Source organism: Garra rufa, chromosome 8 (assembly GCF_049309525.1).
Source record: "Garra rufa chromosome 8, GarRuf1.0, whole genome shotgun sequence".
NCBI lineage: Eukaryota > Metazoa > Chordata > Actinopteri > Cypriniformes > Cyprinidae > Garra > Garra rufa.
Window position 1 is genome coordinate 36,365,313 of NC_133368.1, and position 14,073 is coordinate 36,379,385.

A 14,073-nucleotide genomic window follows, 5' to 3' on the forward strand; every position below is an offset into this window, starting at 1 on the left:
CTTATCAACCTCATTGCTAAAAGGCTACACACTCTCAATAAGCTGATTCTCTAAAAGTGCTCATGAAGAACTTATTTGTACTGTTTTAAATGAAAAAAAGCAAGACATACTCCCAAGATACTTATTCCCTCTGCAAACAGTCTTAATTAGGCTGTTCTATGCGGAGTCTGTCAACTCTTCTCACAGCTATTCTGGCAGACAAAGAAAATCACACATTTGTTCTTGTTTATGAGGTCATTCCGCCTGCAGTCTAGTTTGGAAGCGCGGCTCATCGTTGCATGTGTTGAGAAAATAATCTATGAGGGGAGCGAGGGGTGGTTGTATCTTGCGGTCAAAGCCAAAGACCTAGCATGCTCGCAGTTGCTGATAGCACACATTAATTTGCTTAATGCGGACATGTATCATTTTCATCTCGCTCGACCATCCCCCTGAAAGTAGACTGGCAGGATTTCGCTTACAGTAAATGAGCGGTTAAATGTATGCTATCCGCATTATATTTTCAGTCTCCGGGTCTCTAGTGTCATTCGGACATGGCCGACTCATTTAGCACGAATACAGACAAGCTTTTATGCCGCATCCTGCAGTTGATCAATCATGCAATTAAAAGCCGTTTCAAAACAGCAGCATTTTTTAATTTCATCCGGCTTTGGCTAAAGACGTGGACTGCGTCCATTTGTTGAGGGTGATTTATGCACTCATCTTAAGAAGGAGAAGTCACTGATCTGCCGGCTCATTAAGATTAATTAGTGACGGGCCGCAGAGTGGCGTGGTTGATGAAGAGGCGCTGGAAATGGCCAGCACTGCCAAGGTGAGGTGGGCGGCTCTTCAGGCTTCTCTCTCTCTCCCTCTGTCTTTTCGCATGCAGCCTGAGGGTTGTGATGGAAGGGGGGAGGGACTGAGTAAGGAAAGAGAGAAGGGAGGCGCACCATCTGTAGACAAGTCCCTCAGCAGAGTTACCAGTCACCCCCATCTGTCACGCTGTGTCCCCCCTCCCCACGTCCCCCTGGGCCAAGCTATTCAACCACTAACAGAACCGGCACTGGACAAAGATCAGGAGCTCTCCAGCGCACAAACGCTGACCCTTTAGTAAAACAGACCTAAATGAAACATTGGCATACAGACAGGTAGAACAGACATAAAAGAAATTCAGGGAATAGTTCACCCAGAAATGAAAATACTGTCGTTAATTGTTTATCCTCATGTTGCTCCAAACCCATATGTTGTTATTTTTAAAGTGGAACGCAGAAAGAGAAATTTTGACTGATCTTTCATAGTGACGTCGAGCACTAAAAAGAAAAAAAAAACACCACAAACAGTGTGCATTGTATTGCAAATCCTCTGAATTTCTAAGCTTATTTTCAATTATATAGCCTAATCTATAATAATATAAAAACATAATTATTGACAACAGGTTGAATATGCAAGGGATAGATAGATCTTTAATATATGGGACCCTGGTCCACAAAATCAGTCATAAAAGTACATTTTTGAGATTTTGAGAAATATTGAGATTAATACATCATCTGCTTTCATTGATGTATGGTTTGCTAGGATAGGGCAATATTTGGTCGATATAGAACTGATCTGATTTGAAAATCTGGAATCTGAGGGTCCAGAAAAAATCTAAATGATGAGAAAATTGCCTTAAAGTTGTCCAAATTAATTTCTTAGCAATGCATATTACTAATAAAAAATTAAGTTTTTATATATTTACAGTAGGAAATGTACAAAATAACTTCATGGAACATGATCTTTTCTTAATATTCTAATGATTTTTTGGCGATAATCGATGATTTTGGCTATTGCTACAATTATACACATGCTACTTATGACTGGTTCTGTGGTCGATATATATATTTGTTGTTGTTATAATTTGTATGGAGCTCACTGTAACAGTAGCAACAACCAGGAAGTACCTAAGGGCAGTGTCTGTTGGAGAACACCCAGGTTTGGAAGGGCCAAATGACTGCCTCTCATCTATAACATGTCTTCTTTTGTTCCAGCAGCACTAGCCACCTCCTGTTAGAGATGAATTCCGAGTCTTCACTTGACTTCCCCACACCACAGAGATGTGGACTGGACAACCTTGTTAGGTGACAGAGGATACTACTGCCCTTCAATCAGACCACCTGTCAGTGTGTACATGCTGCTGTTTTCCTGAGGCTGTGTACATTCAAGCTGTCATATAAGGTGATTCATTTTACATGTGCTCATAACAAAAGCTGACATCTGTGGTAAGTGGGGGGAAAAAAAGCTAAGGTCTGTGGTCATAATCGCAGAGTGACAGCTAATAATGTGCCTTAAACTTAAGCTTGAGGATGCGACAGAGGGCTCCAGACTGCAAGTAAAATTAGCCCTTTTTACATTTCTGGGGTTTTTAAAGGAGAAGTTCACTTTTAGAGTGAAAATTTCCTGGTAATTTACTCACTACCATGTCATCCAAAATTTTCATGTCTTTCTTTCTTTCTTTAGTCGCAAAGAAATTAAGTTTTTTGAGGGAAACATTCCCAGATATTTCAATGGTGGCCAACTGGTTGAAGGTCCAAATTGCAGTTTCAATGCAGATTCAAAGGGCTCAACACAATCCCAGCCGAGGAATAAGGGTCTTATCTAGCTCTGTGATGCGCATGCACATTGTATGCACATTGTATTTATGTTGTACACTGGGTTGGTACTTCTGCCTATCTCATGCAAAATGTGATTACATAATGTGTGAGGTCGAGCTAGTGCAAGACAAGCATTTGTGGTTAAAAAGTATATAAATTTGTATTTTTAAAAAAAATGACAGCTAGTTTTGCTAGGTAAGACCCTTATTCCTTATTCGTCCATCTGGGATCGTGTAGAGCTCTTTAAAGCTGCATTGAAACTGTAATTTGGACCTTCAACCCGTTGGGCACCATTGAAGTCCACTATTTGGAGAAAAATCCTGGAATGTTTTGCTCAGAAACCTTCATTTCTTTTCAGCTGAAGAAAGAAAGACATGAACATCTTGGATGGCATAGGGTGAGTACATTTTCAGGAAATTTTCAGTTAAACTCTTTATTTTGACAGTCTACTTTAAACATTCTACTAACAGTAAGTAATTTGCAACTACATGTCAACTAGCAGTCATTAGAGTAGTAGTAGACTGTCTGCTTAATATCTTCTAACACTTTTTGATGGGACCACAACATACTGACTATGAGAAACTTTGCAAGTATGTTGACTTCTTCTAACCCTAACGTAACAGTCTACTCTGAGAGTTAGTAGACATGTAGTTGCAAATTAATGAGAATTAGTTGACATGCAGTTGCAAAGTTACTTATAGTTAGTAGAATGTCTAAAATGGACTATCAAAATAAAGTGTAACAAGTTTTCATTCTGGAAGTGAACTGATCCTTTAAAAGCAGAAATCAATGTCATTTGCAATCATTCCTTCTGTTAGAAACACCTGCACATTGTTAATAACTCTGGAAACATATCATTTAGTTTGTGAAAAGGCTCAATGATCGCAAATGCAACAGAAATTTGTGCTAATAGTTTGTTGTTTGAGTCTGTGTGCCAGTTTTTCATTCACATAGCAATAAACACAGCGCAAGCTGAGATGTCCGATTCATGAACACATGATACCTAAGAACTGATTCTTTGTAATGATTTGTAATGAGTTTTTGTCGGTCAAAGTCTTTTAATAAGTACCTTTTTTGACTCAAAGGCCCCTCATAATACACAATTTCCTAAGGACACCACATATACACTCTTAAAAATAAAGGCTCTAAAAGGGTGTTTTTGCAGCGATGCCATAGTAGAACCTTTTTTGGTTCCTAAAAGAACCTTTTAGTGAACAGTTCTTAAAAGAACCATTTCTGAATTTGAAAGGTTCAATGGATGTTCAAGGTGCTACATGGAACATCAAGGCCAATAAAAAAAACTTTATTTTTAAGAGTGTAAGGTATGGTATTTTTGCTGTATTTCTGATATAATTATGAATACACCACTTGTTTTTAATCTTTTTTATAAACAAACTTTGAAACAAATTAAATAATAGTCATAGAGGGGAAAATTGTTTTATATATATCATGCTGTTTTAGCATTTTAATTAGATTATTTTTTATTTATTATAAAGAACATTATTAATATCAGTTAACCACTTCAAAGTAAACAAAGGCCCTCTAGTGGGTCCTGGCCCTCTAGTTGAGAACTGCAAGGCAGTTTTTAGTTAAGTCCAATTTGAAGTCAACCTGGTACTGTTAAAGTGTATATTAGATTTGTGCGACTAATTTTGCTCCTAAATATTTCATTTCTGGAGCGAGTGGTTCCCAAGGAATTTTAGTAGTCTTAATAAATTTGCTCAAAGTATAAAGTACATAAGAGCTCTCATTATAGAATATGTTCTCTGTGGACTGAGCCACTGGATACAGTGTGGACACATGATCACGAATGCTATCATTTAATATTAGAAACATTAATGATCGCGCATGCATGGTGTAAGATAGCAAGCAATACTGAGGAAAAGAAAAAAAAAGGAAGCAAATGGCCCATTGCCTTTCAGCCATGCTCCTTTCAAAAGTTGTTTTCCTGAAAATTAGGCAATTGACTAATGGTGTAAAATGCTGTTAATTAGCTGTACAGAAGCCCAAACAGGCTTTTTTGCCTGTAACTAATAAGAAATCAATTAGCTAATGAATTGGTCATTAAGTGAAAAGCTAATCTTAGCCAGGGTATTTTTTAATGATTTTGCCTATGATCCTGTCTAATTGCCGTTGTCATACAGAGCTCTCAGCTTTCAGCATGGCTAATGAAGCTTCATTAGATCATAACTGGCACTCTTGGAAGATTTAGAGGCAAACCTGCTTCCCAATTATTTTTAATTGCCAGACATTCGCACAAACAAGCGCTGCACCTTGCAGAACAGGAGAGGAGATCTGGCAACGCCGGTGTCTCCTTCATTACTTCATTTGAAGCGATTAGAGCCATGTGCAGGGTCGCCGCTACACTGTTGTTTTTTTCCCCTAATCTAAAGAGCCTCATCATTTCAAACCTGTGGGTTATTGTGCTCTCCGTCACTTTGATTTGCACCCAGCAAAAAGCTGTTTCTTCCTGCTCCACAGCTGGGGCTGTGTCACTCACACAAACATACAAACACACACACTGTCTAGATTTATTCCACTTATACATGTGTCATCTTGCAGCAACAACAACAAGAGACGGTGCATTCCTGGCAGCCATGCGTAATTTAGAGAGGACAACGGCCTGTTTTTATTTATCAATAGGCTGACCGAGCTGTCAGATGCTTCTGCTCATAAGGAATGTCTTTTTTAGGGTTAATAGTGAACATTCGCTTGACACGTTTTCAGTTTGACCATGAACATAACCTTGAATAATGTGAAATATATATGAAGAAGACATTATATAACATTTTGTTTTTGGAGAAAATAAAAAAAGTCGAAAATAGAGCAAATACAACAGTATTGTTTTAAAAAATGTCAAAACAAAAGAAACATTTCTATTTAAAAATATATAAATGTAATTTATTCTTGTGATGGCAAAGCAAATTTTTAAGCAGTCATTACTTTAGTCTTCAGCATCATGTGATCCTTCTGAAATCATTCTAATATGCTGATTTGGTGCATTCCTTATTATTATCAATGTTGAAAACAGTTGTGCTGCTTAATATTTTTGTGGAAACAATGATACTTTGATGAGTAGAAAGTTCAAAATAACAGCATTTGTTTGGAACAGAAATATTTTGGAACATTAAAGATATGACAAACTGTCATTTTTAATCATTTAAAAGGAGAAGTTCACTTCCAGAACAAAAATTTACAGATAATTTACTCACCTTCTTGTCATCCAAGATGTTCATGTCTTTCTTCTTTCTTGAGGAAAACATTTCAGGAATTTTCTCCATATAGTGGACTTCTATGGTGCCCTTGAATTTGAACTTCCAAAATGCAGTTTAAATGCAGCTTCAAAGGGTTCTAAACGATCCCAGCCATGGAAGTAGAGTGTTATCTAGCTAAACGATCTATTATTTTCTAAAAAAAAAAAATTACAATTTATATACTTTTTAATCTCAAATGCTCATCTTGTCTGTCTCTGCGATGTGCATGCATACTCTGTGTACTTTGGTTCAATACAGTTAGGGAATGTTGTAAAACTCCCATCTCATTTTCAAAATTCCTACATCACTGCAGAAGTACCGACCCAGTGTTTACAAAGTGGTGAATGAGCAAAGAAGGTCAAACGGCCTTTACAAAAAAGATAAAACGAAGGAAGAAATTAGATGGGAGTTTTTGGACCTTCCCTAACTGTATTAAACCAGAGTCCACGGAGTATGCATATAAATTGTAATTTCTTTAGAAAATAACTGATTTTTTCCCTAGATAAGACCCTTCTTCCTCCGCTGGGATAATTTAGAGCCCTTTGAAGCTGCATTGCAACTGCATTTTGGAAGTTCAAACCTCGTGGGCACCATTGAAGTCCACTAAATGGAGAAAAATCCTGAAATGTTTTCCTCAAGAAACATAATTTCTTTATGACTGAAGAAAGAAAGACACGAACATCTTGGACGACAATGGGGTGAGTAAATGATCTGTACATTTTTGTTCTGGAAGTGAACTTCTCCTTTAATGCTTTCATGCACGAAAGGTATTCATTTATTTTTTTCTTCTCTAAAATTCTCTAAAATATCTAGAATTGGCACGACCAAAACATTTAGTGAAGTTTCGGTAGTGACGTTTTTTTGGGGGGTGTTATTACATAAAATGCCATTTTTTAGGTGTGTACAAATGTTCGGAACTGTGCTAGCTAACCATGTGCTGATTAGCATGTTTGAGCTGGGACCAAACGCATCTAAAATTGTCACTACCGAAACGGTGACTGTCATCATTGTTTCTGTAGTGATAAAAGGGAACACATAATTCTTTATTTGGTGGAAATAAACAATTTTAGTACAATTCTGCAAATTTTTAGTAGTGTTTTAGTATGCAAGTTACAATTCTGTAATGTGATGTGGTACTTAAACTTCCCGAAAAAGTGATGTCACAACCGAAACATGATCAAAAATATACAATACTGAATTTTGAACTAAGATGTTATAATAGTGTTTGGTTCAATGTACATTCAGACTAATTAATCCGTAAGTTTTAAATTAGTATGATCAACTTTTTGCATTTTGCAAAGAAAAACTGGATTCAAAATACAACAAATGTCATGAATTGCACTTGAAATATTGTTAAAATTGTAATTGTTATTGATTTACTTCTGAAAACAAAAACTTAATGTCAATATAACCCTTCACTGTAAAAAAAAATGTTTCAAAAAGTTATTTTACCTTAAAATAATTTGTTACCCCCTTTGATTTACAATTTTTAGTTTAGTCAACTTGAAATGTTAAGTTACTTGAAGCAACATATTTTAGCTGACTGAACTTAAAATTTGAAGTGAATGAAATTATTTTAAGTTGAAACAACTTTTTTTCACAGTGTTCTTATTAGATTATATGTTACAGTGTTTCGGTGGTGACAAATTTGGGGAGAGGACAAATATTCCCAAGCTTTCTGAAAATACAATATGATAATTAATTGCACAATTATTAGAAATGTGTACCTTGTATATTATACAATTTGCATACATAGAAAATTTGTAGATGTTTCCAACTCTGACTTTGCACCAATTCTGTAGAATGGCCCATATATACACACAGAGAGGCTTTTGCTTCTTGCTCAAACTGCTAAAGAATACCACAGTCTAACGTAAGACATAAACATAATAAACTGAATTTATAAAAATTAAAGCATCTTTTAGATTTAAATCTTTGTTATAACTTACTTCTAGTGACTCTTTTTTTTTTTTTTTTGAACAAATATCAGCATTAGGGTGTATGCCAGTGTTTCTTTCACACAACAACAAACACAGTGTGAGCCTAAGTCTGATTCGTGATTCACTCTTATGAACCGGTTCTTTTTAATGAGTCAGCCAGAAAGATCCATGGAAACCCCTCAAGCACTAAACTTTAATGATGTATTATATAAAATGTATAAAAATTTGAAATGCTCAAAATGATTAAAGCAGTGCTTGGATTTCAATCTCCTTTCTTTTATAACAGTTGGACTCTTGTGCCTAGCGCCTCTTTTTCAACACTTTTTTTCTTTTAAAAGCAAGGTGCTGAGTGCTTGCTATTTCAAACCGTAGACCAAACAAGCTCACAATTGTTCCACTCCAGGAGAACTTCACTACCCAGCACTCTCTGCCCACTTCTGAATTAACAAATATATATCGGGTGAGCACTAATTTGCCCCTCCCAGCAGTCCGGCTAATATGTGTCTAGTGACATGCCAAAAAAGCATGCCTTCAAGGCACTTATTCTTGGAAAATGAGGGCAGGGGTATGTTTTAGCCAGTGTGTTGATTTATAGTGAAGCCAACTGACTTGCCCTCACACAGAAGAAGGGCGAGAGAGAGAAAGATGGAGCGTTTTCACCGAGTGGCTCGTTTTTGATTGGGGATGAATGGAACACCAGATGTCCATCAATATTTAGTAGTAAACATCACAAACGTGCATCACAATGTGGCAGATGAATGAGTGGTGTGGCAAAGCACTGTGGGTAAAAATCTGCCAACACCTCACTGATGTGCTCCAACTCTGCAGGTCTATTCAGAATGATTGACAATGCGTTTTGTAGTTAAAACATGAGGGCATGTATGATTATGTGTTTAAAACATTTCATTTACAGCGTGATTGCGGTTTAGGTGAGCTGTAAGCATTCATTTTATCACACGGAATAATCAAATAACGCAGAGGAAGCGCTGGTAATGAAACGGTCTTACTGTGATTAGGACTTCTGGAAGGCCTCACTGGCTTAATCCAAAATGCTCTGACTTGAACAGATGATGCATCCTAATTGACCGGTGCAAACAAATTTTGAAGGAAAGGTCATAAATTAAAAGTCTGTTTCATATTGCATTTTGCTCCATTTCAAACTCGATAAACTGGATTAAATCAAATTACACCATGCATAATTTAACTTACGATTCAGGGGTGAGCATATGTTCATTCATCCGATTGAATCATTTGAAATGTACACAGTAGGGCTTTGGAGCAGCCAATATGGCAGCTGAGATATGTGTGTGTGTGCTTGCAGGAGTGCATATGTTTGCACAAATATTAATCTTCGATAGACTAAATATGTGGCAAGCAGTATATGGGACATTTTTATTACATTTGCATTGGTATATACACATACAAACCTATAAAAAATTCTTTACGTTCCCTTATTGCATAAATGCTCACATTTCTCTCCATTGGCAGTGAACCAACAATTTTGTATCAACCCAGGACAACAATTTTAGGTGTGCAAGCTGTGCTAACATAAAATAAAGACGTTGAACACTTTAAAATAAGGTTCTATGAATTAAAACGATGATAAAATACTAGCTATCTTTCAACCTACAACAATATTTTTATAGAATTTATTAATAATTAAGAATTTGTAATTGTTATTAATATATACACATTCACATAAAATGACAAAATAATAAAATATTATTATATAAATAATAATATTTTTTTAAAGAAATTTCTTATGCTCATCAAGGCTGTGTTTATTTGATACAGAAGTATACAGAAAATATACATTAAAATTTAATTTATTCCTGTGATGCAAAGCTGAATTTTAAGCATCATTACACAAGTCTTCCATGTCACATTCTTTACCTTTTTTTTTAAAGAAATTAATACTTTTATTTAGCAAGGATGTGTTAAACTGAAAAAGTGCTGTTTTTTATTTTTTATTCATCAAATAATCCTGAAAAAGTATCACATATGTATTCTTTATCGTTTTTTTGAAAGAAATTAACACTTTTAGCAAGGATGTGTTAAATTGATAAAAAAAAGTGATAGCAAAGACTGTTAACTTTTGATTATAAAAATTATATTTTGAATAAAAGCTCTTATTTTTTAAACTTTTTATTTATCAAAGAATCCTGTTGCCAATTTTGATAATAAAAGTAATAAATCAACATGTTAGAATGATTTCTGAAGGATCATGTGAAACTGAAGACTGGAGTAATGGCTGATAAAAAGTAAGCTTTGCATCACAGGAATAAATTATATTTTAAAGTATATAAAAACTGAAACCATTAATTCACATTGTAATAACATTTTGCAATATTACTGTTTTTTTCTGTATTTTTAATCAAATAAATGCAGCCTTGATGAGCATAAGAAACTTCTTTTTTTAAAATGACAAGTCTTACTGATCCCAGAATTTTTGATCAGCAGCGTATATATCATATCTTAAGAATTATTTATTTATTTTATATTTACTAATTAAAGTTTTATATAATTTGCTAATAACTTGAATGAAGAATTATTAACAATAGTTTACGCACATACACATATAGATAGAAAAAATGTATTACATTTAACAAAAACATGTATTACATTTCAATATTTTATTTCTACACTTTAAATACAGAAATTCTATATATTTTACTTCTATCTTTAATTTAGGGAGGACAAAAAAAAAAAAAACACTGAACCTTATTGCAAAATGTTACCAAACTTTTTTCCCTCTCTCTCTTCTCCTCAGCTCTCAGTTAAAGACTAAGTACTTCATCTTAGTCTGTTTGTCCAGCCTACTGGGGTCTGGACATCTGGGCCCAGCAAGATCTAGTCACACATTCTCACACACACACACACACACACACACACACACTGGCGGGTGGAACACTTTGCCTGGAAGAGGCCAGTCCTCCCTTGCAAGTATTATGTAAATTGAATTTGTTAATTCAGTGCCCCTGTCTCAGTAAAATCTGCCACCAACACCTGCCACCGTTTCAAACGCAAGGACGCAGATTCACAATGACACGGTCTTCATTAAATAAACAAACCAGGTTCCCTATAACAGCATTTGGTGGAAGGCACCATCAATTCTTATACATTTAGATCACAGCAATTGGAAATGACACTGGGGAGCTCTATCAGCCTGTCTCTAGACACATGGGGTGAAGAAGACAGGCTGTGCGACTGTCTGCGCATGCTTTGTGCTTCTCGCCTCACATAGCTTAAGACGATGACTGACGTATTTTTCAGCCACAGTTTCATTATCAAAGAAACTCTTGTGGCCTTCTGATGCATCATCTAAATTTCATAAAGACTCGGGCGACCAGAGCCCCTCTACAGCATGGCACTACCGGCGGTGCACTGTCTGTTTGCCTTTAACTTCGACACCCGCTCTTTGTGCTTGTCTATCTCCTTTCTCCTCCACTTATATTGCCCTAACAGGATCAAGGCGGATCACTGACGTTCAGCATTCTGCCGAAGCAAGACGAAAAGGTCCAGCACACCAAGGGGGATAACAATACTTACCAGTGCAATATGAAGTTTCTTGTGGCAACTGTGAATTTTTCATCTGCTAATACTGTTCTTTGTATATTAAAAAGTTCTTGATGTTACATTTATAGGTTCTTCAGATCAGAGGGAAAGAGGAGTCTATTCTGAAACCAGGGAGTGTTGTAACACCGGGTGGGTGAGTTGTAGCAATATCAGTTTAATCAATTAGACCTGAGCAACAGGGGTGAAATCTCTATACACATACATAGAAAAAAAAAAGTACAAATTCATGTGTAGTTTTAATGTGATTTGTGATCCTGCTCATTAATGTGAAATGACACTATCATTTAAATCAGGAGGTTGTCTGGTTTAATTTGATATATAATATCCGAAAGGTTTTTTGAAAAGAAATTGTTTTATTTAGCAAAAGAGGCAACAGAGTTGAACAGAAACCGTAAACCAATATATGATTATGAAAGATTTTGGGGGCAGAAAACAATTTAGAGGTAAAAAAAAAAAATCATGTATAGTCTTAATTTGATTTGTCATCCACAGCAGGGTGTCTGCTTTAATTTAATATATGTGACCCTGAACCACAAAATCAGTCATAAGGGTAAATTATTTTTAAATAGATATACATTATCTGAAAGCTAAATAAATAAGCTTTCCGTTGATGTATGGTTTGTTAGGATAGGACAATATTTGGCCAAAATACCACTATTTTAAAATCTAAAAAATTTAAGGTAAAAAAGTACAAATTCATGTGTAGTTTTAATGTGATTTGTGATTCTGGTAATGAATATGAAATGACACTAGTATCATCTGAATCAGGAAGTTGTCTGGTTTAATTTGATATATAATATTCACACAAGGTTTTTTTTTTTTTAAGATTTATTTTTGCCTTTATTACGATAGGACAGATCAGACATGACAGGAAGTGAAGTGGGAGAGAGATGGGGGGATCGGGAAAGGTCCTCGAGTCGGGATTCGAACACGGGACGCCCAGAGCGCAACGGTGCTATATGTCAACGCACTGCCCTCAAGGCTATCGGCGCCGACTACACAAGGTTTTTCGAAAAGAAATTGTTTTATTTAGCAAAAGAGGCAACAGAATTAAATAGAAATCGTAAAACTATGATTATGAAAGATTTTGGGGGCAGAAAACTATTTTGAGGTAAAAAAAAAAAAAAAAGTAAAAGTCCATGTATAGTCTTAATTTGATTTGTGATATGCAGCAGGGTGTCTGCTTTTATTTGATATATGTGACCCTGGACCACAAAACTAGTCTTAAGTCGCTGGGGTATATTTGTAGCAATAGCCAAAAATACATTGCATGGGTCAAAATTTTTGATTTTTCTTTTATGCCAAAAATCATTAGGAAATTAAGTAAAGATCATGTTCCATGAAGATTTTTTGTAAAATTCCTACTGTAAACATATCAAAATGTAATTTTTGTTTAGTAATATGCATTAAGAACTTAATGTGGAAAACTTTAAAGGTGATTTTCTCAGTATTTTGATTTTTTTGCATCCTCAGATTCCAGATTTTCAAATAGATGTATCTCAGCCAAATATTGTCCTATCCTAACAAACCAAACATCAATAGAAAGCTTATTTATTGAGCTTTCATGTGATGTATATATCTCAGTTTTGTAAAATTTAACCTTATGACTGGTTTTGTGGTCCAGGGTCACATATGTGATATTATGATATAGTCTATTTTTAAAAAATATATATACATTACATGAAAGCTAAATAAATAAGATTACCATTGATGTATGGATTGTTAGGTTAGGACAGCATTTGACCAAAATACCACTATTTTAAAAATCTGAAAATCTGAAAACAATTTTAAGGTAAAAAAAAAAAAAGTACACATTTATGTGTAATTTTAATGTGATTTGTGATCCTGCTCATTAATGTGAAATGACACTATCATTTAAATCAGGAGGTTGTCTGGTTTAATTTGATATATAATATCCGAAAGGTTTTTTGAAAAGAAATTGTTTTATTTAGCAAAAGAGGCAACAGAGTTGAACAGAAACCGTAAACCAATATATGATTATGAAAGATTTTGGGGGCAGAAAACGATTTTGAGGTAAAAAAAAAAAAAAAAAAAATTCATGTATAGTCTTAATTTAATTTGTGATCCAGAGCAGGGTGTCTGCTTTAATTTGACCCTGAAACAACAAATTAGTAATATGCATCGCTAAGAAATTTTCAATATTCTGATTTTTTTGCCCCCTCAGGTTTTAAAATAGTTGTGTCTTAACCAAATATTGTCCTATCCTAACAAATCATACATCAACGGAAAGCTTATTTATTTAGCTTGACTTTAAAAATGACTGGTTTTAATGGTTTCTAAAGAACCACAACGCATAATAAGGTTCCCCTATGAGATCAGGCTGTTATGCACACTGTTACATATTGTTTAGACTGATTAAGAAAATGAGAAACACTGTAAAGCTGTAGCAGATTCACACGTTTGTGAGGTGGCTTAACACCTCCGGCCCAAGCTGTGAAACTATGAGCTGAGGTTTGCTATATGGTTTATTTATTAGCATTGGCTGTGTCTTTAAACGTGACTCTCTGGAGCGAGAGACAGCCAAGACATCCTTAATGTTTTTACCAAATGGAGAGAACAAACCCTTGAAACGACAGGGATATTAACACTCTGTTAACAAGAACTAATGACAGACTGCTCAAAACTTTTTTTTCTTTCTTTTTTTTTTTTTTTTTTACAGTGTATTACCAACCATTA